The 21764-nt window shown below is 42.8% G+C and overlaps 1 long non-coding RNA gene across 1 annotated transcript in view; it reads right to left on the reverse strand.

The window, feature by feature from the left end:
- Positions 1-21764, reverse strand: part of LOC149462140 (uncharacterized) — a 52306-nt gene that overhangs the window by 17780 nt on the left and 12762 nt on the right. Inside the window, exons 4-6 of the long non-coding RNA XR_016312712.1 lie at positions 16542-16564; positions 14573-14597; positions 830-877 (exon numbers count right to left, since the gene is read on the reverse strand). This is a non-coding gene — a long non-coding RNA (uncharacterized LOC149462140). The remainder of the gene's footprint in view (positions 1-829; positions 878-14572; positions 14598-16541; positions 16565-21764) is intronic.

Below are 21764 nucleotides of genomic sequence, written 5' to 3' on the forward strand. Positions count from 1 at the left end.
AGGCCCCGACACAAATGAGGAGACTGATCGCATTTATATTTGTAGCAGTGAAAATATCCATAGCCAGATCTTGGAAGACACCTACGATCTCATTGAGTTGGTGAAAGCCAAATTATTGTGGATTATGGTCAATGAACGTCTTTCTTCAATTCTGAAGGATGAACTCAAATTGTTTGAGAAAACATGGAACCCCTGAATCAACTACTTAACGGGGGATACATAATAGGTTATGATAATGTACTCGTGGATCGGATAGGCTATACTACTTTCTTGGAATTTCCTTTTTCTTTCTATACTTTATAGTTTTTTGGGGACTTTCCATCTCAGTTGAAATGTTGCCTAAATACATGCTCAGGAATGTTAGCCTAGGACTCACTTACTTTTCCGGGGGGTCCCCTGGCAGACCATGTCTTTTTGCAAATGGAGTGCCCCGAGTTGTGTACTCGTATATACTGCCCTAAAGGAGGAGATCCCATTGACAACCATGTGGCAGGCCATAGGCCCCTTTCTACTCAGGCAACACTAAAGTTGATAGCATGTTAGTAAGCTGCAAAATTCCATAGTATCATAGTATCTGAGAATGTTACAAATGTATTTTCTTAACATTATTTCTATGACTGTTAGATGTACAAGCAGAGCTTTGTACAGAGCATTTTTGCATGTTATCATATTAATGTTCATAACATTATTGTGGTACTTTGGATGTGCAATCTTTCAACTTGAACTTTGCATAATATATGAAAATGTATAACTTTTTTTTTCCTAAATATAACCAATAAATATTATTGGAAAGGAAAAGACCAGTGAGGATTCCATATTAAACTCTTACCACCATGTTTCCTGTAGAAATTTAGCCCTTTCAAGTTGCCAATATAATCTGCATATAAGAGAGAGGGAAAAGAAGATGCACTAGTCAAAAAAATAGACAAAAACTGATGCAATAATTATTATAACTTAACACCTGACTCAAAGCATCAAAATTACCATTTTTCAATTGCAGGGTTTTGACTGAACATTCTTCATTCTCATGGATTTAAAGAGAAAATAAATCCCAGCATGCTTTGCAAACTAAATGACATGGAGGTAGCCAATAATAAAAGTTTATTTGTAAAGGTATTTATTTATACAAATATTTGACGGTATACATCAGTGTATACAAATTGAATGTTTTCCATTACATTTAATTAAGAAGAAATTACGCAAGGGCCACTACTACTTTACCTCCCTGGCGGTATGATTATTTCAGATTTTTGGTGCTGAAAGCGGTACATTTTTTTGCATGGAAATATGTATTTTTTTTATTGTAGGCCTGTAATTCTTAGGAATAACTCACTGAAATCTGTCTGAGCAAGAGTCTAGTAAACATCCCGGGTAGGATAAAACTTGAAACACGAAATCATAAATTATAATTTAATAAATAATCATATAAAATATAATCATATTTCATATTTCACTGATTAACCGCTTGCCAGCCACTCTATGGCGGAAATACTGCTACAGGGTGGCACGGCTGCATAAAATTAATTATATATACATGATTTTGCATCTCCACGCTCGCACTACCCCTGCCGCCATTGGTGGCTTCAGTTGTCGATCACTGGGTCCCGGTCAAAGATTCCCCACCGGCACCCGGTGATCACCAAGTATCTCTGATGGGGGAGAGGTCTGTATGTAAACAGTACAGATCTCTCCCCTGTCAGCTCCAGCATGCCGCATATACTGTAAAACACACACACAGAGTTAACTCTTTTATCGCCCCAGATGTTAACCCCTTCCTGCCCAGTGTCATTAGTACAGTGTCAGTGCTTTTATTAGCACTGATGACTGTATCAGTATCCCCGGGGATGTCAGTGACACTAATACAGTCTTTTTAGCAAAGAAATGTAGCAGAATAGTTAGTCAGTTACCCACTAGTGTCAGAATGCCCATCGCAGTCCCATAGTCCTGTAATAAGTCACTGACCGCCGCCATTACTAGTATATATATATATATATATATATATAAATATATATATATATATATATATATATAAATTCCAGTATATATACCGCCATTTGTAGATGCTATAACTTTTAGGTAAACCAATTAATTTACAAGTTTTGGGATTTTCTTTTAGCAAAAGACATGGAGCAGAATACATTTTGGCCTAAATTCATGACAAAATTAGATTTTTTACATTTTTTACTGGATATCTTTTATAGCAAAAAGTACTGTATTAGTGTCACTGGGGATGTCAGTGACACAAATACAGTCTTTTTAGTACAGAGATGTAGCAGAATACAGTTAGTCAGTTTCCCCCGTAGTGTCAGAATGCCCATCGCTGTCCCGCAGTCCCACAGTCCCTCTATAAGTCACTGATCGCTGCCATTACTAATATTTATATATATATATATATATATATATATATATTTATATATATATATTTCAGTATATATCGCCATTTGTTGACGCTATAACTTTCACGTAAACCAATTAATTTTTTTTTTAGCAAAGACATGTAGCAGAATACATTTTGGCCTAAATTTATGCCAAAATTTGATTTTTTTAAGTGGATATCTTTTATAGCAAAATGTAAAACATATTTTGTTTATAGAGCAACAGTCCAACAATTTTATGACTATCTATTAGCTGAAGCTTGACCCCCTCTGTATGAGTGTAGCATCCCTCCCCCCCCCCCTCGATTTTGATGTATCTTATCTGTAGCCTTTTTTTTTGTTTGTTTTTTTTCAATCCCTTCTAACATTCTGCTTAAACTTTGTGATTTGTAATAGTACTGTTTAGACTTTGAAGAAGGGGACATACCCCGAAAGCTTGTCCTCAAAAGTGTATGTTAGTGCAAATAAAAAAGTATCACGGACAGTACTCAATTGTTTATAGAGCAAAAAATACTGGATATCTTTTATAGAAAAATGTAAAACATATTTTGTTTATAGAGCAAAAAATAAAAAACGCACAGGCGATCCAATACCACCTAAAGAAACCTCCATTTATGGGAAAAAAAAGGGCGTAAATTTCATTTGGGTGCAGCGTTGCATGACCGCGCGATTGTCAGTTATAGTATCACAACGCCGTATCGCAAAAAATTGCCTGGTCAGGAAGGGGGGTAAATCCTCTGAAGGGCGAGGGGTTAATAAAGAATGTAAAACTATTTTCAGCCCTGAACATAATTAAACAATTTGCACACAAATACATTTTTGTAGAAATGCAGTAAATGTCAAATACCTAAACTACATTATACATCAATTCCATCGCTCTTTCAATACTAGCAGATTATACTGGACATATTGCCATCTTGTGGTTTTCATGCTAACTGCATGTCAAATTTTAATTCATTAAAAGTTCTAACATTGCACCCACTGCAACATAGCCAAACTGCAGCTTTCCTATTACTGTACTTAAATAGTTTATTTGGACTAAGCTAATCCAAACAAATGATTTGCTTTATTAATACATGTGCATGCGGGAATAAATGGTATGTAGCATCAGCTACATACAGTATACAGTGCTGTGTTCCAGCAGCAGGACAGAGACTTCCTATCCCATTCCCACAACAAAATTGAGTGCTGAAAGCTCTGTATTTTATGAATGTATACAAGGAAACCTCTGACTGGCTAAGTTGGAGATCGTGACATCATCTGCCTGTCTATCTAGTTAATCGGGGAAAGTCTTATACTCATTGATAAAATACAAAGCTTCCTGTGAATGGCTGAGTAATGCTGAACTCGACTCAATTTTGTCTGTGAAATGGGGTGGGAAAGTACCTGCATTGTGGCCAGAACACAGTGCTGTATATTGGATGTAGCATACAGTTTATACAACACTCCCAGAGGGTGCATCTGTTAGTGAAGGAAATCAGTTGTTTGGACCATTAAATATATAAATTGTGCCGCGCTCCTGTGTATAAATAATTACAATATTCACTATTTCAAATGACAATCCAAAGAAAAAAAAAAAATTATGAAAAAATAATAAAATGATATATATACTTATATCTAGTGTATAAAATACAATTATCTTCTGCTTATAACATCATAAATAAATACCGCATACTGTGCTGGTGACAATAGTAAATAGTGATAGTGATAAAAACAATATATATGAAAAAGTGCTCATAGACAGTCCTCTTTCAATTTAAATGGTGCAATCCCATAATCCACGTGCAGTGTGATTTTATTATGCGCTCACCTCAGGTTTTGCCTTATAAAAAGGCAAAACTAGCTTTTTGTCCTTATAGGACTGCTGGGATGATCCTCCTGCTTAGGATATTCCTGATGGCAAATGGGATGATTATGCTCGATCTTAATCCACCTGGGATCTCTGGAGTGATTATGCCTGCTGCTGATCAGGATTTGATGGCTGGATGGATATTTCGCTTTTTCTTCCAAAGGTCTCCTTCCTCCTATACTGATTTCTCTCCAATATATCACAGGATGATTGTATGAAGAAACAAAACCATCATAGTGCTTTATCCTTTTAAAATTAAGGCTTTATTTGCTGCTGCAAGTTCCATACAGAGTTTTTAGCATAGGCTTCAGAGTAAGGCAGGTTCAGGATCATCCCAGCAGTCCTATAAGGACAAAAAGCTAGTTTTGCCTTTTTATAAGGCAAAACCTGAGGTGAGCGCATAATAAAATCACACTGCACGTGGATTATGGGATTGCACCATCATAATTTAAATTGAAAGAGGACTGTCTATGAGCACTTTTTCATATACAGTTGCAAGAAAAAGTATGTGAACCCCTTGGGATTACGTGGAGTTTAGCATGAATTGGGCATAAAATGTGCTCTGAACGTCATCTAAGTCACAACAATAGAAGAACACAGTCTGCTGAACATAAGACTACACAAACATTAGATGTTGCCATGGTTTAATTGCACATAACATGTAAACATTCACAGTGCAGGGAGGAAAAAGTATGTGAACCTTTGGACTTAATAACTGGTTGACCCTCCTTTGGCAGCAATAACCTCAACCAAACGTTTCCTGTAGTTGCAGATCAGACCTGCACAATGACCTGGAGTAATTTTGGACCACTCCTCTTCACAAAACTGTTTCAGTGTAGCAATATTCTTGGGATGTCTGGTGTGAATCGCTCTCTTAAGGTCATGCCACAGCATTTCAATCGGGTTGAGGTCAGGACTCTGACTGGGCCACTCCAGAAGGCGTATTCTGTGCTATTGCAGCCGTTGTTTTGTTGAATTACTTGTATGCTTTGGGTCATTGTCCTGTTGCATCACCCATCCTCTGCGGAGCTTCAGTTGGCGGACAGATGGTCGTACGTTTTCCTGCAAAATGTCTTGATAAATTCTGGAATTCATTTTCCCATCAATGACAACAATCCGTCCAGGCCCTGAGGCAGCAAAGCAGCCCCAAACCATGATGCTCCCTCCGCCATGTTTCACAGTGGGGATGAGGTTTTGATGTTGGCGTGCTGTGCCTTTTTTTCTCCACACATAGTGTTGTGTGTTCTTCCCAAACAACTCAATCTTGGTTTCATCTGTCCACAGTATATTTTGCCAGTAGTGCTGTGGAACATCCAGGTGCTCTTTTGCAAACTTCAAACGTGCTGCAATATTCTTTTTGGACAGCAATGGCTTCCTCCGTGGTGTCCTCCCATGTACTCCATTCTTGTTTAATGTTTTCCTTATTGTAGATGTGTCAACAAAAATGTTAGCATGTGCCAGAGATTTCTGTAGGTCTTTAGCTGACACTCTGGGATTCTTCTTTACCTCATGCAGCATTCTGCGCTGTGCTCTTGCAGTCATTTTTACAGGACAACCACGCCTAGGGAGAGTAGCAACAGTGCTAAACTTTCTCCATTTGTAGACAGTCTGTCTTACCATGGACACATGAACATCAAGGCTTTTGGAGATACTTTTGTAACCCTTTCCATGACTTTCCATAAAGCATGCAAGTCAACAATTCTTGATCGTAGGTCTTCTGAGAGCTCTTTTCTGCGAGGCATGGTTCACATCAGACAGTGCTTCTTGAAACCAGTAAACCCAAAACAGGTGTGTGTTTTTTAAGGGCAGGACAGCTGTCAGCAACACATCCAATATCATCACACTGATTGGAGTCAAGGTTGGCTCACTCCTGGCTCCAATTGGCTCTGGGAGAAGTCATTAAGCTAGGGCCTCACATACTTTTTCCTCCCTGCACTGTGAATGTTTACATGTTATGTGCAATTAAACCATGGCAACATCTAATGTTTGTGTAGTATTATGTTCAGCAGACTGTGTTCTTCTATTGTTGTGACTTAGATGACGTTCAGAGCACATTTTATGCCCAATTCATGCAAAACTCCACGTAATCCCAAGGGGTTCACATACTTTTTCTTGCAACTGTATATTGTTTTTATCACTATCACTATTTACTATTGTCACCAGCACAGTATGCGGTATTTATTTATGATGTTATAAGCAGAAGATAATTGTATTTTATACACTAGATATAAGTATATATATCATTTTATTATTTTTTCATAATTTTTTTTTTCTTTGGATTGTCATTTGAAATAGTGAATATTGTAATTATTTATACACAGGAGCGCGGCACAATTTATATATTTAATTTTCTCACAGAACACTGTCTAATGAGTAGGTGTAAGTGCCAGCGAACCACAGGTGTATCATATATTGTGTTTTGTTTGTCAAATTAATTAATGGTAATAGTTTAGACAAACACCATAGTAGCTCACAAGTACACTCATTTAGTTGTTTGGACCAGCTTGGCCTGAATGATCTACTGAAAGTCATAGGAAACCTGGAGTTAGGCTGTACCCCGAGCTACACTCTGGAATACTGCCAGGGAGGCTACAGTCATAGGAAACCTGGAGTTAGGCTGTACCCCGAGCTACACTCTGGAATACTGCCAGGGAGGCTACAGTCATAAGAAACCTGGAGTTAGGCTTTACCCCGAGTTACACTCGGGAATACCGCCAGGGAGGCTACAGTCATAGGAAACCTGGAGTTAGGCTTTACCCCGAGCTACACTCGGGAATACCGCCAGGGAGGCTACAGTCATAGGAAACCTGGAGTTAGGCTTTACCCCGAGCTACACTCGGGAATACCGCCAGGGAGGCTACAGTCATAAGAAACCTGGAGTTAGGCTTTCAATCCCTGTGCCATGCTTTGCAGAAGGACATCTTGGCTCACTTGTGCTGCCGGAGCGCAGAGCTGCATAATGTATGTAGCATACAGTTTATACAGCACTCCCAGAGGGTGCATCTGTTAGTGAAGGCAATCAATTGTTTGGACCAGCTTGATCTACAGCAGGGGTGTCAAACTGGCGGCCCTCCAGTTGTTGCGGAACTACAAGTCCCATCGTGCCTCAGCCTTTGGGAGTCATGCTTGCAACTGTCAATCTTGCAATGCCTCATGGGCAACAGCTGGAGGGACGCCAGTTTGACACCCGTGATCTACAGTATTTAAAGTCATAGGAAACCTGGAGTTAGGCTTTCAATCCCTGTGCCATGCTTTGCAAAAGAATATCTTGGCTATGTTCACTTGTGCTGCCGGAACGCAGAGCTGTATATTGTATGTAGCTGATCCTACAAACAATTTATACAGAGATCCCAGGTGGTGCATCTGTTAGTGAAGGAACTCCATTGTCTGGATCAGTTTGGCCCAAGGCCGGCCATACATGGGCTGAAATTCGACTGATTTTTCGTCTGAAAATTAGACCTACGAACAATCGGCTGATTTTCGCTCTGTTAGTGGGGTCAATGGCACCGGACGATTTTTGTGGTTCTTCCCCTTTTTGGTGATCAGGCATGTTGGAAAATTCGTGAAAAATGACTGATTTTCGACTCAATGGTGGTCAAATCATACAATCATTTTTCCAAAAAGAATATGTGCATGAGCCATGACCTGGAAGGAACAGAAGTTTTGCCTGTTATATGGGGTGGACTTTATGACTTGGTCGGTCGATTTTCGAAATCACTGATGGCACCATCAGATTACCGAGCGAACGTTTTTGATTTTCGGACAAAAAAAATGTTCGAAATTCAACCCATGTATGGCCTGCATTAGTCATAGGAATCCTGGAATTAGCCATTAAAATGTTACTAAACCCCGGACCCTGCATTCACTATATCCGCTCTCCTCGGACCCTGCATTCACTATATCCACTCTCCTTGGACCCTGCATTCACTATATCTGGTCTCCCAGGACTCTGCATTCACTATATCCGGTCTCCCCGGACCCTGCATTCACCATATCCGTTCTCCCCAGACCTTGAATTCACTATATCCGGTCTCCCCAGACCCTGCATTCACTATATCCGGTCTCCCCAGACCCTGCATTCACTATATCCGGTCTCCCCAGACCCTGCATTCACTATATCTGGTCTCCCCGAACCCTGCATTCACTATATCCACTCTCCCCGGACCCCGCATTCACTATATCTGGTCTCCCCGGACCCTGCATTCACTATATCCGGTCTCCCCAGACCTTGCATTCACTATATCCGGTCTCCCTGGACCCTGCATTCACTATATCCGCTCTCCCCGGACCCTGCATTCATTATATCTGCTCTCCCCAGATCCTACATTCACTATATCTGGTCTCCGCGGACCCTGCATTCACTATATCTGGTCTCCCCGGACCCTGCATTCACTATATCTGGTCTCCCTGGACCCTGCATTCACTATATCTGGTCTCCCCGGATCCTACATTCACTATATCTGGTCTCCCCGGACCCTGCATTCACTATATCTGGTATCCCAGGACCCTGTATTCACTATATCTGGTCTCCCCGGACCCTGCATTCACTATATTTGGTCTCCCAGGACCCTGCATTCACTATATCCGCTCTCCCCGGACCCTGCATTCGCTATATCCGGTCTCCCAGGACCCTGTATTCACTATATCTGGTCTCCCTGGACCCTGTATTCACTATATCTGGTATCCCAGGACCCTGCATTCACTATATCCGCTCTCCCCGGACCCTGTATTCACTATATCAGGTCTCCCCGGATCCTGCATTCACTATATCTGGTCTCCCCGGACCCTGCATTCACTATAGATGGTATTCCATGACCCTGCATTCACTATATCTGGTCTCCCCAGACCCTGCATTCAGTATATCTGGTCTCCCACAGTACACACAACATGGAAATGAAATTATTTTAGTAAATATAAACTACTAAATACCTTTTCTCATCAGCAGTGTATTGCAGTCTTGTGACTTCTATCAGTGTCCAGCACAGCACTGGTTAAAGCTTGTAGGTGGAGTTTTCTTTCTCCCTGGACCCTGCATTCACTATATCCGCTCTCCCCGGAACCTGCATTCATTATATCTGCTCTCCCCGGATCCTACATTCACTATATCCGGTCTCCCCGGACCCTGCATTCACTATATCCAGTCTCCCCAGACCCTGCATTCACTATATCCGGTCTCCCCGGACCCTGCATTCACTATATCCGGTCTCCCCGGACCCTGCATTCACTATATCCGGTCTCCCCAGACCTTGCATTCACTATATCCGGTCTCCCCAGACCCTGCATTCACTATATCCGGTCTCCCCAGACCCTGCATTCACTATATCCGGTCTCCCCGAACCCCGCATTCACTATATCTGGTCTCCCCGGACCCTGCATTCACTATATCCGCTCTCCCCGGACCCTGCATTCATTATATCTGCTCTCCCCGGATCCTACATTCACTATATCCGGTCTCCCCGGACCCTGCATTCACTATATCCGGTCTCCCCAGACCCTGCATTCACTATATCCGGTCTCCCCGGACCCTGCATTCACTATATCCGGTCTCCCCGGACCCTGCATTCACTATATCCGGTCTCCCCAGACCCTGCATTCACTATATCCGGTCTCCCCAGACCCTGCATTCACTATATCCGGTCTCCCCGAACCCCGCATTCACTATATCCACTCTCCCCGGACCCCGCATTCACTATATCCGCTCTCCCCGGACCCTGCATTCACTATATCCGCTCTCCCCGGACCCTGCATTCATTATATCTGCTCTCCCCGGATCCTACATTCACTATATCCGGTCTCCCCGGACCCTGCATTCACTATATCCGGTCTCCCCAGACCCTGCATTCACTATATCCGGTCTCCCCGGACCCTGCATTCACTATATCCGGTCTCCCCGGACCCTGCATTCACTATATCCGGTCTCCCCAGACCTTGCATTCACTATATCCGGTCTCCCCAGACCCTGCATTCACTATATCCGGTCTCCCCAGACCTTGCATTCACTATATCCGGTCTCCCTGGACCCTGCATTCATTATATCTGCTCTCCCCAGATCCTACATTCACTATATCTGGTCTCCCCGGACCCTGCATTCACTATATCCGGTCTCCCCAGACCTTGCATTCACTATATCCGGTCTCCCTGGACTCTGCATTCACTATATCCGCTCTCCCCGGACCCTGCATTCATTATATCTGCTCTCCCCAGATCCTACATTCACTATATCTGGTCTCCCCGGACCCTGCATTCACTATATCTGGTCTCCCCGGACCCTGCATTCACTATATCTGGTCTCCCTGGACCCTGCATTCACTATATCTGGTCTCCCCGGATCCTACATTCACTATATCTGGTCTCCCCGGACCCTGCATTCACTATATCTGGTATCCCAGGACCCTGTATTCACTATATCTGGTCTCCCCGGACCCTGCATTCACTATATCTGGTCTCCCAGGACCCTGCATTCACTATATCCGCTCTCCCCGGACCCTGCATTCGCTATATCCGGTCTCCCAGGACCCTGCATTCACTATATCTGGTCTCCCTGGACCCTGTATTCACTATATCTGGTATCCCAGGACCCTGCATTCACTATATTCGGTCTCCCAGGACCCTGTATTCACTATATCAGGTCTCCCCGGACCCTGCATTCACTATATCTGGTCTCCCCGGACCCTGCATTCACTATAGATGGTATTCCATGACCCTGCATTCACTATATCTGGTCTCCCTAGACCCTGCATTCAGTATATCTGGTCTCCCACAGTACACACAACATGGAAATGAAATTATTTTAGTAAATATAAACTACTAAATACCTTTTTTCATCAGCAGTGTATTGCAGTCTTGTGACTTCTATCAGTGTCCAGCACAGCACTGGTTAAAGCTTGTAGGTGGAGTTTTCTTTCTGCTCTAGGAGGGAGCAAAACCCCTGACCTCTGTCTGGACAGTGCTGATTGGCCCTGTGCTGATCACATGCACTCTCCCAGGAAAAAAAAAACCTCTCTAGCAATACACACAAAATGAGCATGTGCAAAATGCCTACGGTTCAGTCTGTCTTATTAGGAGATAAGAGGTGGTCACTTAAAAATGGGGAGGAATGAAGAAAAAGGGATCAAACAGCCTTTTTACACAGTGCAGAGGATTAACCCCTTAGTTTCCACAGTGAGTATAACAAGCATGCTTTACTGCATATACAGACAGTACAATCAGTACTGTTGTGGGTTTAGAACCACTTTAAATCCCTGTGCCATGCTTTGCAAAAGGACACCTTGGCTATCCTAAAAAAAAGAAAACCCTCACCTTGCAAAACAACCCATTCAGTTTAAAGTAGAAATTAAAGGCAACACATTTGGGTAAAGATATAAAAAAAAACCATTAAACACCAAAATGTCACCTTTTTTATAAGTGAACACTACGTCTGGTTCCCTCTGTTCTCAGCTGCATAAGGAGCTGGGGGAGGAGAAACAGCAGTACACTGAATGGCTGTGCAGGGGTGGCGTGTCACTACAAGAGAGCAGACTGAGTTCCCAGCACAGCCAGAAAATTGACCGTGCTGTGCTTTCATACCTAGTGTGGTCAGTTTTTAATAGGAAAGCAGAGGGACTGGCAGGATCACCAGGGATTTCACACAAAAGAAGCAGTAAAAAGAGAACAGGAGACTTTTCCATACAAGTCCATGGTACAGCAGGCACAGATTAGGAATATGAAATGTTGGGTTTACACATCCTTTAACCATTAGCCGCCCGGCCAATGGCCGTTTGGCGGCTTCAAAAGTGTTGCTGCATTCCGGGTGCACGCCATTTGGTGTCCTCCCGCACATGAGCAGTTTGCGCTAATGCAGAGCAGCGCAGCAGCGCGATCTGTCACCGGCCGTGCACCTCAGACACGGCCGATGACAGATCCGAGTACCGGCTCCTGTTGCTGGTACCATGTGACCTGCTGTGACCAATCACAGCAGGTCACATGACAGTTGTATACAATGGATGGCTTCATTCATGCCATCCATTGTATACTAGTGCCTAGCTGTGAATGGTCACAGCTAATCACATGCACATGTCATGTGATTAGCTGTGACCAAATCACAGCTAAGCACAAAAAAAAAAAAGAAAAAAGCTGAATGAATCGATTTCATTCAGGTAAATGCTTGCTTATAGCAAAGTAATTCTTTGCTATAAGCAAATTGTGTAAAAAAAAATAAAATAAATAAAATACTGATCACTTCCCCAAAGTAGTACAATGTTACTATGGTAACATTGTACTACTTTGGTCATAGTAAAATATGAAAAAAAAATCTTAAAAAAAAAAAAAAAAAAGTAATAAAAAATTAAAAATAATAAAAAAATTTAAAATTTTTAAAAAAAAATATATATATTTCTTTTTTTCATACTGTCACCAGTCAGTGTCCCTGATCACCGCCATGCCAGTTATATGATGACGCTGTACTGCACTGGTGACAGTATGTAAAAAAAAAAAAATAGTGAAAATAATTTTTTTCATTTTTTTCATTTTCCGAAAAATTATGACAAAAAAACACAACTTCAAAAAACTCGCCATGCCTCTTATGAAGTACGTCGGACTGTCTACTCTGCAAAAAGGGGTCATTTGGGGGATATCTGTACTGTTCTGACATTCTTGGACCTCAAGATATTAGATTGGCTGTCAGTACTTCAGGATTGATCAATATTCAGATCTATACCATAGTTTGTGAACTCTATAACTTTCCTACAAACTAAATAATACATCCTAATTTGGGTTATTTTCACCAAAGACATGTAGCAGAATACATCTCGGCCTAAATTTATGAAGAACAATTATTTATTTGTAAACTTTTATAACAGAAACAAAGAAAAAATTTTTTTTTTCAAAATTTTTGGTCTTTTTTTGTTAATTTAGCAAAAAATAAAAACCCCAGCGGTGATTAAATACCACCAAAAGAAAGCTCTAGTTGTGTGAAGAAAATGATAAAATTTTAGTTTGGGTACAGTGTTGTATGACCGCGCAATTGTCATTCAAAGTGTGAGAGCGCTGAAACCTGAAAAATGGCCTGGGCAGGAAGGTGTAAAATTGCACGGTATTGAAACGGTTAACATGGGCTACTGTTAGAGGCATGAGGTTACATCTTCTACACAGTGGCTGGTGTGCAGAGCAATGCGGATGGACAATTGCAGTGCTAATGCACCAATCATGATGCATTGCACCGTTCCTTTTTTTTCTTACACAGGTTTTAAAGCCAAAATGTTTTTTACTTTAATGCATCCCCTGCATTAAAGTGGTTGTAAACCTCTGACATGAATTATGAACAAAGCATATCCCTCTATGATGTGTACTTGTCTCAATCCAGAGCACTAAGTGTAATTTCTGTCTGCTGCTTCTTTCCTCTGCTATCAGCATGAGTCACTTCTGACAAGTTTTCCTGACACCAAGAGATAAATGGTGACGGGGAGGAACCTCCAGCAGATTGACATCCTCAGCTCTGTTCCTGTGAGCTGTGTGGAGGGAGGTGTATCTCTTCCCTCCAATCAGCTCTCAGAGCTCTCCTTGCTGAGCTCTGCAGAGTGTAATTTTAGCTCTCCGCCACCTTTTTTCTCAACTCTCAGACAAGCTTTATAAATTCAACACTTTGAATTGATGTAGAGAAGAAAAGGCTGGTGCGTGTATCACCTGAGGACAGTCACTTCACTGGGTATATTTCAGGGTTTACAACCACTTTAATGGTAAAAAAAAAAACATTTTACAGCTTGCTGTCCTCCCACACTTACCTATATACTTACCTGGGTCCTTCATTGATCAGCTCTGTGAACGGCTGGATCTTATCTCTCCTCTCTTCTACTTCACACTGGGACTTGGGCAGCAGCAGGGGCCATTGGCTCCTGGTTCTGTCCATCAAATGCAGTGAGGAGGAAGCGGGTGGAGGGGGAGAGATCAAGCCACACTGTGTGTGTCTAAGGGGTGTGCCTCCATAGACACACATAGCTAAGGAGCAAGCAAGCACATGTTCCTCCATAGCAAGCGGAAAGCTATGGTGGCACATGGAGAAGTGGAGGCGGGGGACTTCAGAAGAGAAGGTTCAGTGCTGCTGGTATTGGTGCAATGGTATTGCAGAGAGCAGGCAAATAGAACATGTTTATTATTTTAATTAAGAAAAAATTACCTTTAGTAACACTTTAACAAGCTTTATCGCAATGTCACATTTCATCAAGTTCTGCTGGACAATAGTATGGCCTGCTGTACTTTTTTCAGTGCACACCACCTGCACATCACCACAACATGGACTAAGTTGGAATAGTCACCCAAAAGGGTTCCACCACATCAGATGGAAACCAGCCATAAGTACACTGTTAGTAATTACCTTTCTTCTCTCCAGATCTCACATGCTAAAAAAATTTAAAAAAATAGGGTTAAACAATTTGAAAGATTGGATAGATAGATAGATAGATAGATAGATAGATAGATAGATAGATAGATAGATAATAGATAGATAGATAGATAGATAGATAGATAGATAGATAGATGCCTGCCAACATCGGGCATGCTCCTAATGAGATGACGGTGTCCTGGGGGATTTCCTCCCAGATCTGGACCAGGGCATCACTGAGCTCCTGGACAGCCTGAGGTGCAGCCTGGAGTCGTCGGATGGACTGAAACATGACATCCCAGAGGTGTTCTATTGGATTTAGGTCAGGTGAGCGTGGGGGCCATTTAATGGTATCAATTCCTTCATCCTCCAGGAACTGCCTGCATACTCTCACCACATGAGGCCAGGCATTGTCGTGCACCCGAAGGAACCCAGGACCCACTCTACCAACATAGGGTCTGACAATGGGTATAAGGATTTCATCCTGATACCTAATGGCAGTCAGGGTGCCATTGTTCAGCCTGTAGAGGTCTGTGTGAACCTCCATGGATATGCCTCCCCAGACCATCACTAACCCACCACCAATACAGTCATGCTGAACGATGTTACAGGCAGCATAACCTTCTCCACGGCTTCTCCAGACCCTCTCACGTCTGTCACATGTGCTCAGGGGGAACCTGCTCTGACACCAATGATGGGGAACTATTCCTCTCACTAATACCAATGATGGGGCACTATTCCTCCCACTAATACCAATGATGGGGCACTATTCCTCCCAATGACACCAATGATGGGGCACAATTCCTCCCACTGACACCATTGATGAGGCACTAGTCCTTCAGAATTCATCCCACAAGAATAATCCCCATAATGTGTGAAATATAATTTTCTATTTATTTACTAGAGGCCATAATGTATTTTTCTGGTTGCAGTGACGAAACTGCCGATCATAGGAAATACATAGAACATAACATTTCACACATTACAGGGATAATTTGTGATGTATAGTATATCTTGTAGTCTGTCACCAGCATTAAAATGGTTGTAAACCCTTAGATATACCTTACATACTATAGACATGAAACAATTCCTCCTTAAAGGAGCTGCACCTGTTTATCTGCATCCCTCTCCTCTCTACAGCCTCCTAAAGCAGTTTACACAGCATTTCTCAGCACAAGGGCAGGGGGTGGGGATTTGACATCAAACACTGCACAGTATAGAACAGGGAGCCATGTGTAATCTGAGACCTGAGTGGAGGGAAAGAACACCCCCCCCTCGACCAGGGGCGGACTGACCATTTGGAAACTCGGGCCCTGCCCGAGGGCCCCCGGGTCAGTAGGGGGCCCCATGAGATGCCCATGGTACCTTTTTCATAGGCTTTTTTGAGTTTGGGCAAGGACACAGGGGCCCCATGATCCCCTATTGCCCGGGGGCCCCATGAGTTGTCAGTTCGCCCCTGCCCTCGACACAGTCTCATAACCTGCACAGCTTAGGCTGTCAATCACCTTCTGTGTGCTGTCCCCCCAGGATTCTGTTACTACTTAGCTTGATGTTTTAGGTTGGTCATTTCCAGCTCTTTTATTCAAGAGTAGAGTCAAAGCACTTTTGATTACCTGGTCCTCCGCTCCCCTGGCAGATGGTGCTCCCCTATGCTCCTGTTGTGGATTGTCCCTCAGAGCTCTCATGTCTAATGCAGTGCTATGGGCCCTTCACCAGTCTGGATGCCATCTGGATCCTAGGTGGCCGGAGCATGGGGGAGAAGTTGTTGCAAGGACTAGTCTGGCAGGGTGGAGGAGCAGGTAAGCGAATCTACATTTCCATGCCCCCTAGCCCTAAATGAGCAGTTAGGCCTTGCAGTGCGGCCGTAGCCCCACTGCAAGGGAGAATTCTATAGTGTCCTGGAGTTCAGCTTTAGGACATTGATAGGTGATATAAGAAATATAATATTTAGCCCTGTACTCACATGTCTGTATCCACGCAATGTTCCTGTGACATAAACAATAGATATAAGTTAGTGATGTCTAGGTTGTGATAACAATAAGTGGACATACCCCCCACCTTTCTAATGGATAGTGACTGTGAAGGGCAGATTGTTAGCAAGTCCATAAGTGCACAATGAAAATTCTCATTATATAATGACTAACAAAGCACATGGCCTTATGGATCTACAGTCATTGCAATATTCCCTTTCTTTGAACCTACATTAATTCCTTGTTATAATTCATCCTCATTGGGTAGTTTAGTAGAGCTATATATTTTGATAAATCCCCCTATTGCAGTGGTTCTCAACCTTCCTAATGCCGCGACCCTTTAATACAGTTCCTCATGTTGTGGTGACCCCCAACCATAAAATTATTTACCCAGTAATTATAATTCATGAGTGTCGTTTTACCTCCAATACTGCTGCTTTCAACACAGTAGCTGCTTTTAACAGAGTAGCTGCTTTCAACACAGCAGCTGCTTTCTACACAGTAGCTGCTCTTTCAACATCAGAAATATGTGTTTTCCGATGGTCTTCGACCCCCAAAGGTCTCGCGACCCACAGGTTGAGAACCACTGCCCTATTGTGTGTAATATGTGTGAAATATCATTTTTTATTTATTTCCTATGACCCTCAGCTCCATCTACTGGGCATAATGCGGTATTTTTCTGATTGTAGAATTTCAAGAAAATATCACATCACAGCCACTAGATAGAGCTGATAAGCAAAAGAATTAAATTGGAAATGACATTTCAAACATATTACAAACATTACAGTCATAATTTGCAACATATACCCTGTAGTCTGTCACTAGCATAAATGCAGCAATGTTTCTTTTTCTGAATCCCTGTATGCTTTATTAACTTAATTTTTGTCCCTTCTCATCACAGGATGACAACTTTGTTCCTCCTGCAGTGAAAATGCACTGCATCGTTGTAATTTTGTGGATAGGGTAGTCTTGGTTGTTAGCCTTGGATGGACTTATATTCTGTGCTGGTGAAATGTACTTTTGTATGACCAATTAAATACAAATCTGCAAGGGAAACCTGAAAACTGGAAATTTCCATCAAATAAGAAAACTCCAACTGAACTGGAAATCAATTTAAATCTGATTTCCAGGAATTCAGCTACTTTGTAAAAACTGCAGGCATACAATGAGTTACGTGGAAGAAGGCGCCTGCCACCTCATAGACTTATCTATTATTCACATCTGACGTTGTGCTGCTCCGATGCTGCTCCCAGGTCTAAGTTCCTTCAAGAGCAGAGTTGCAGGAACTGCTATGCCCTCCCCCTCTTCTGCCCACTCACAGAAGCCTTTGTATTTTGCGAACTCATTCACAAAATACAAAGGCTTCTGTGAATGGGCAGCAGAGGGGAGGGGTGGCCATAGCTGCTCTGTAGGGATTAGCCTTGTCCTTATCTGACGTCATCCCGCCAAGGCTACACGTGGGCCTGGTGGCTTTTTTTCACATTTGTCATTTGCACCTGTGCACTTTATTTATTTGGAGACACTGCTCCCCCTGCTGTTACTGTTTATATTATAGTGAATGGTCATTTATAATTTGACCCATTATCCTGACTTCTATTTTTGGATTTGTTTTTACACTAATAAAATGTTATTACACTATTACCTCAATTTTTGTTTGGTGGCTTCATTTTTGAGCCATTTAAGGTTCCCAATATGCTATGCATCAACGCTGTGAGGGATCCTGGGCTCTCGGCGGTGCGCGCATGCGCAGAGTGCCGATCCGTCCAAGTCAGCGAGCACAGAGTCCTCGGCGATCGCGGCGGCGGCCACGCATGCGCACTAGCGATCGCAGCCGCACCAATGGAAGAACAGGGCGCTCTATTTAAAACTGCCCTGTGCATATCCAAGTTGCCACAAGGTCTTGTTCCTGTTCCTGTAAGTATGTTTCCTTGTTGCCAAACTCTGCCTGTTCTGATTTATGCTGACCCTCTCCTGCTCTGACCCCGGCTCGTTCCTGACCATCCTTCTGCCTGATCCTCGGTACCGCGCTGCCCGCTACCTGCTGAACCTGGCTTGTGACCCCGACCATTCTCCACTTGCTCCCCCTGTACCACACTGCCCGCACGATACCGACCCGGCTAGTCTGACCTCGCTCACTCCTAGCAGACACCCATCCATCCTGCTCGGATCGGGATCTGTCATCCGTCCATCCCGCTCGGATCGGGATCTGTCATCCCCTTCACAGCAGGCTCATCCCGGGCACATACCCTCAGCGGGCCCCCTCTGCCACCGCCGGGGGTGCCCAGGGGCGCGACCTGGTTCCAGTCTTGCACCAAGTCCATCCCCACCATCAGGGGCCCTGGTGAAAAGGCAGACTGGGACTTAGACTCCGTGTCCTGGGAAACCCCGTGCTGTGGACCACTAGAGATCCCGTTGGGCGGAACATGACAAACGCTAATTAAGCTTGGAGTTGCCCAAGGAGTTGTGCTCACGATCACTCGTATGCCGGACTGGTTTTCTGTTGAAGTCTGGAGTGCTGCCTGATGTGCGATTGCCATTGGAGCTCCCCTTCTTCCCAGTTGTGACCAGATCCCAGACGACCACTAGGCCTCCTATCTTCTGATGTGACATACATGCGCATATTGCTTGCACTTCTGGTAGGTGCAAGCATACTTTCGTATTGCACAAGAAGTCACCTGCATGGAATTTTTTCAGCACATTGAGGAAACATGTATTTCTGATTTATCCCATCACGGATTTCATCCATTCACAAGTTCACTGGCCTACTCATGTTCTTGTTCTACTGATTCTTTTTCATGATTGTTTCATTCTCATATAGCTATATTTTATATGTGTCATTATTAACTTTTAATTAAGTCCATCCATTCACCATTTACTTGTTGCCATTTTCTGACTCGTTGGATATCATTTATTAATTGTGAAGTTGTAGCGCTGCATATACAGTTGTGTTCAAAATAATAGCAGTGTGTTGAAAAAAGTGAATAAAGCTCAAAATCCTTCTAATAGCTTTTATTTCCATCCACACAAATGCATTGGGAACACGACACATTCTATTCCAAATCAAAACATGAAGAAAAATAGATCAAATTTGTGTTGTTTGTCTAAACAAAATGAAGAAAAGTGAATATTAGACGGTTCAAAAAAAAATCGCAGTGTTTGTATTCTTCTTTACAAACTCAAACATTCACTATATAAACTGAAAAATGTTTGAAGATTTTGCTTTCCTTTGAATGACTTCATGAATATTTGGTTGTAGTCGCACTGTTTCTGAGAACTGCTGTACATCTGTGTTGCATGGAGTCACCCAACTTCTGGCCCCTGTGATCAGGTATTCCAGCCCAGGATGATTGGACTACATTCCACAGTTCTTCTCTATTTCTTGGTTTTGCCTCAGAAACTGCATTTTTGATGTCACCCCACAAGTTTTCTATTGGATTAAGATCCGGGGATTGGGCTGGCCACTCCATAACGTCAATCTTGTTGGTCTGGAACCAAGATGTTGGACGTTTACTGGTGTGTTTGGGGTCGTTGTCTTGTTGGAACACCCATTTCAAGGGCATTTCCTCTTCAACATAAGGCAGCATGACCTCTTCAAGTATTCTGATGTATTCAAACTGATCCATGATCCCTGGTATGCGATAAATAGGCCCAACACCGTAGTATGAGAAACATCCCCATATCATGATGCTTGCACCACCATGCTTCACTGTCTTCACAGTGTACTGTGGCTTGAATTCAGTGTTTGGGGGTCATCTGACAAACTGTCTCCGGCCACTAGACCCAAAAAGAACAATCTTACTTTCATCAGCCCACAAAATGTTGCGCCATTTCTCTTTAGGCCAGTCAATGTGCTCTTTGGCAAATTGTAACCTCTTCAGCGCATGTCTTTTTTCCAACAGTGTGACTTTGCGGGAGCTTCTTGCAGATAGCTTGGCTTCACATAGGCGTCTTCTAATTGTAACAGTCCTCACAGGGAACTTTACGCCTTCTTTCATCTTCCTGGAGCTGACTGTTGGCTGAGTCCGCACCATTTTGGCTATTCTTCTATCCATTCGAATGGTAGTTTTTCGCTTTCTTCCACGTCTTTCAGGTTTTGGTTGCCATTTTAAAGCATTTGCCATCATTTTAGCTGAGCAGCCTATCATTTTCTGCACTTATTTATATGTTTTCCCCTCTCCAATCAACTTTTTAATCAAGGTACGCTGTTCTTCTGAACAATGTCTGGAACGACCCATTTTCCTCAGAATTTCAGAGAGAATTGCACTGTAACCAGCATGACCAACATTTGCTGCCTTCCTTCCTTAACCTCCCTGGCGGTATTCCCGAGTGTAGCTCGGGGTAAAATGTCAGTGCCAAAAGCGGTAACCCCGAGCTACACTCGGGCTTACCATGCGGCGCTGCATAGGGATTCCCTGCAGAGCTTACCTTGTCCTTCGCTCCCGCGATGCGTCCCCTGCAGCGTCCCCGGCAATCTCCTCCGGCCGATGACGGCATCCGGCTTCTGTGTTCCAGTCCCTGTGACGTCGGGACGTACGGGCGCCGGAAATTAGAAAATTTAAAAAAATAGCATTTTTTTCTAAACGAATTTTACATAGTAAAACATTGCTGTTTCAAACCATTTCACATACATTTTGTCCCGAGTGCTTTGTCCTGTCCCCTCTCTGTATTTTGACTGTTCTTTCTGCCTGGAAACTTAGAAAAGTCCATGGCGTCCAAAAAGCGTCCCTTTAGGTCAAAAGCGGTTTTAGACCGGCTAGAGAACAGTGATAGTAAATCAGAACCACTTGCAGAATTGAGTGATAATGATTCGTGGGGGAAATTTGTCATCAGACACTGAAAACGATTTTGCGACTTTGCTCAGCGATGTGCGAACTTGGCGCTATATTTCAAATTTCAGTGTTTTTGGTTTGATTATATTATTGAATTAAATGTATTATTATTATATTATTATTTTTTATGATGATTTATTAAATTATAATTTATGATTTTGTGTTTCAAATTTTATCATACCCGGGATGTTTACTAGACTCTTTTTCGGACAGATTTCAGGGAGTTATTCCTAAATATTACAGCCTACAATAAAAAAACTACATATTTCCATGCAAAATAATGGTACCGCTTTCAGCACCAAAAATCTGAAATAATCATACCGCTAGGGAGGTTAAATAAGGGCAATAATTGCCACCTGTTTTTCAAAGAATGAATGACCTCACTAA

Source organism: Staurois parvus, unplaced genomic scaffold (genome assembly GCF_062004578.1).
Source record: "Staurois parvus isolate SC_StPar_1 unplaced genomic scaffold, SC_StPar_1.0 ptg000184l, whole genome shotgun sequence".
Lineage (NCBI taxonomy): Eukaryota > Metazoa > Chordata > Amphibia > Anura > Ranidae > Staurois > Staurois parvus.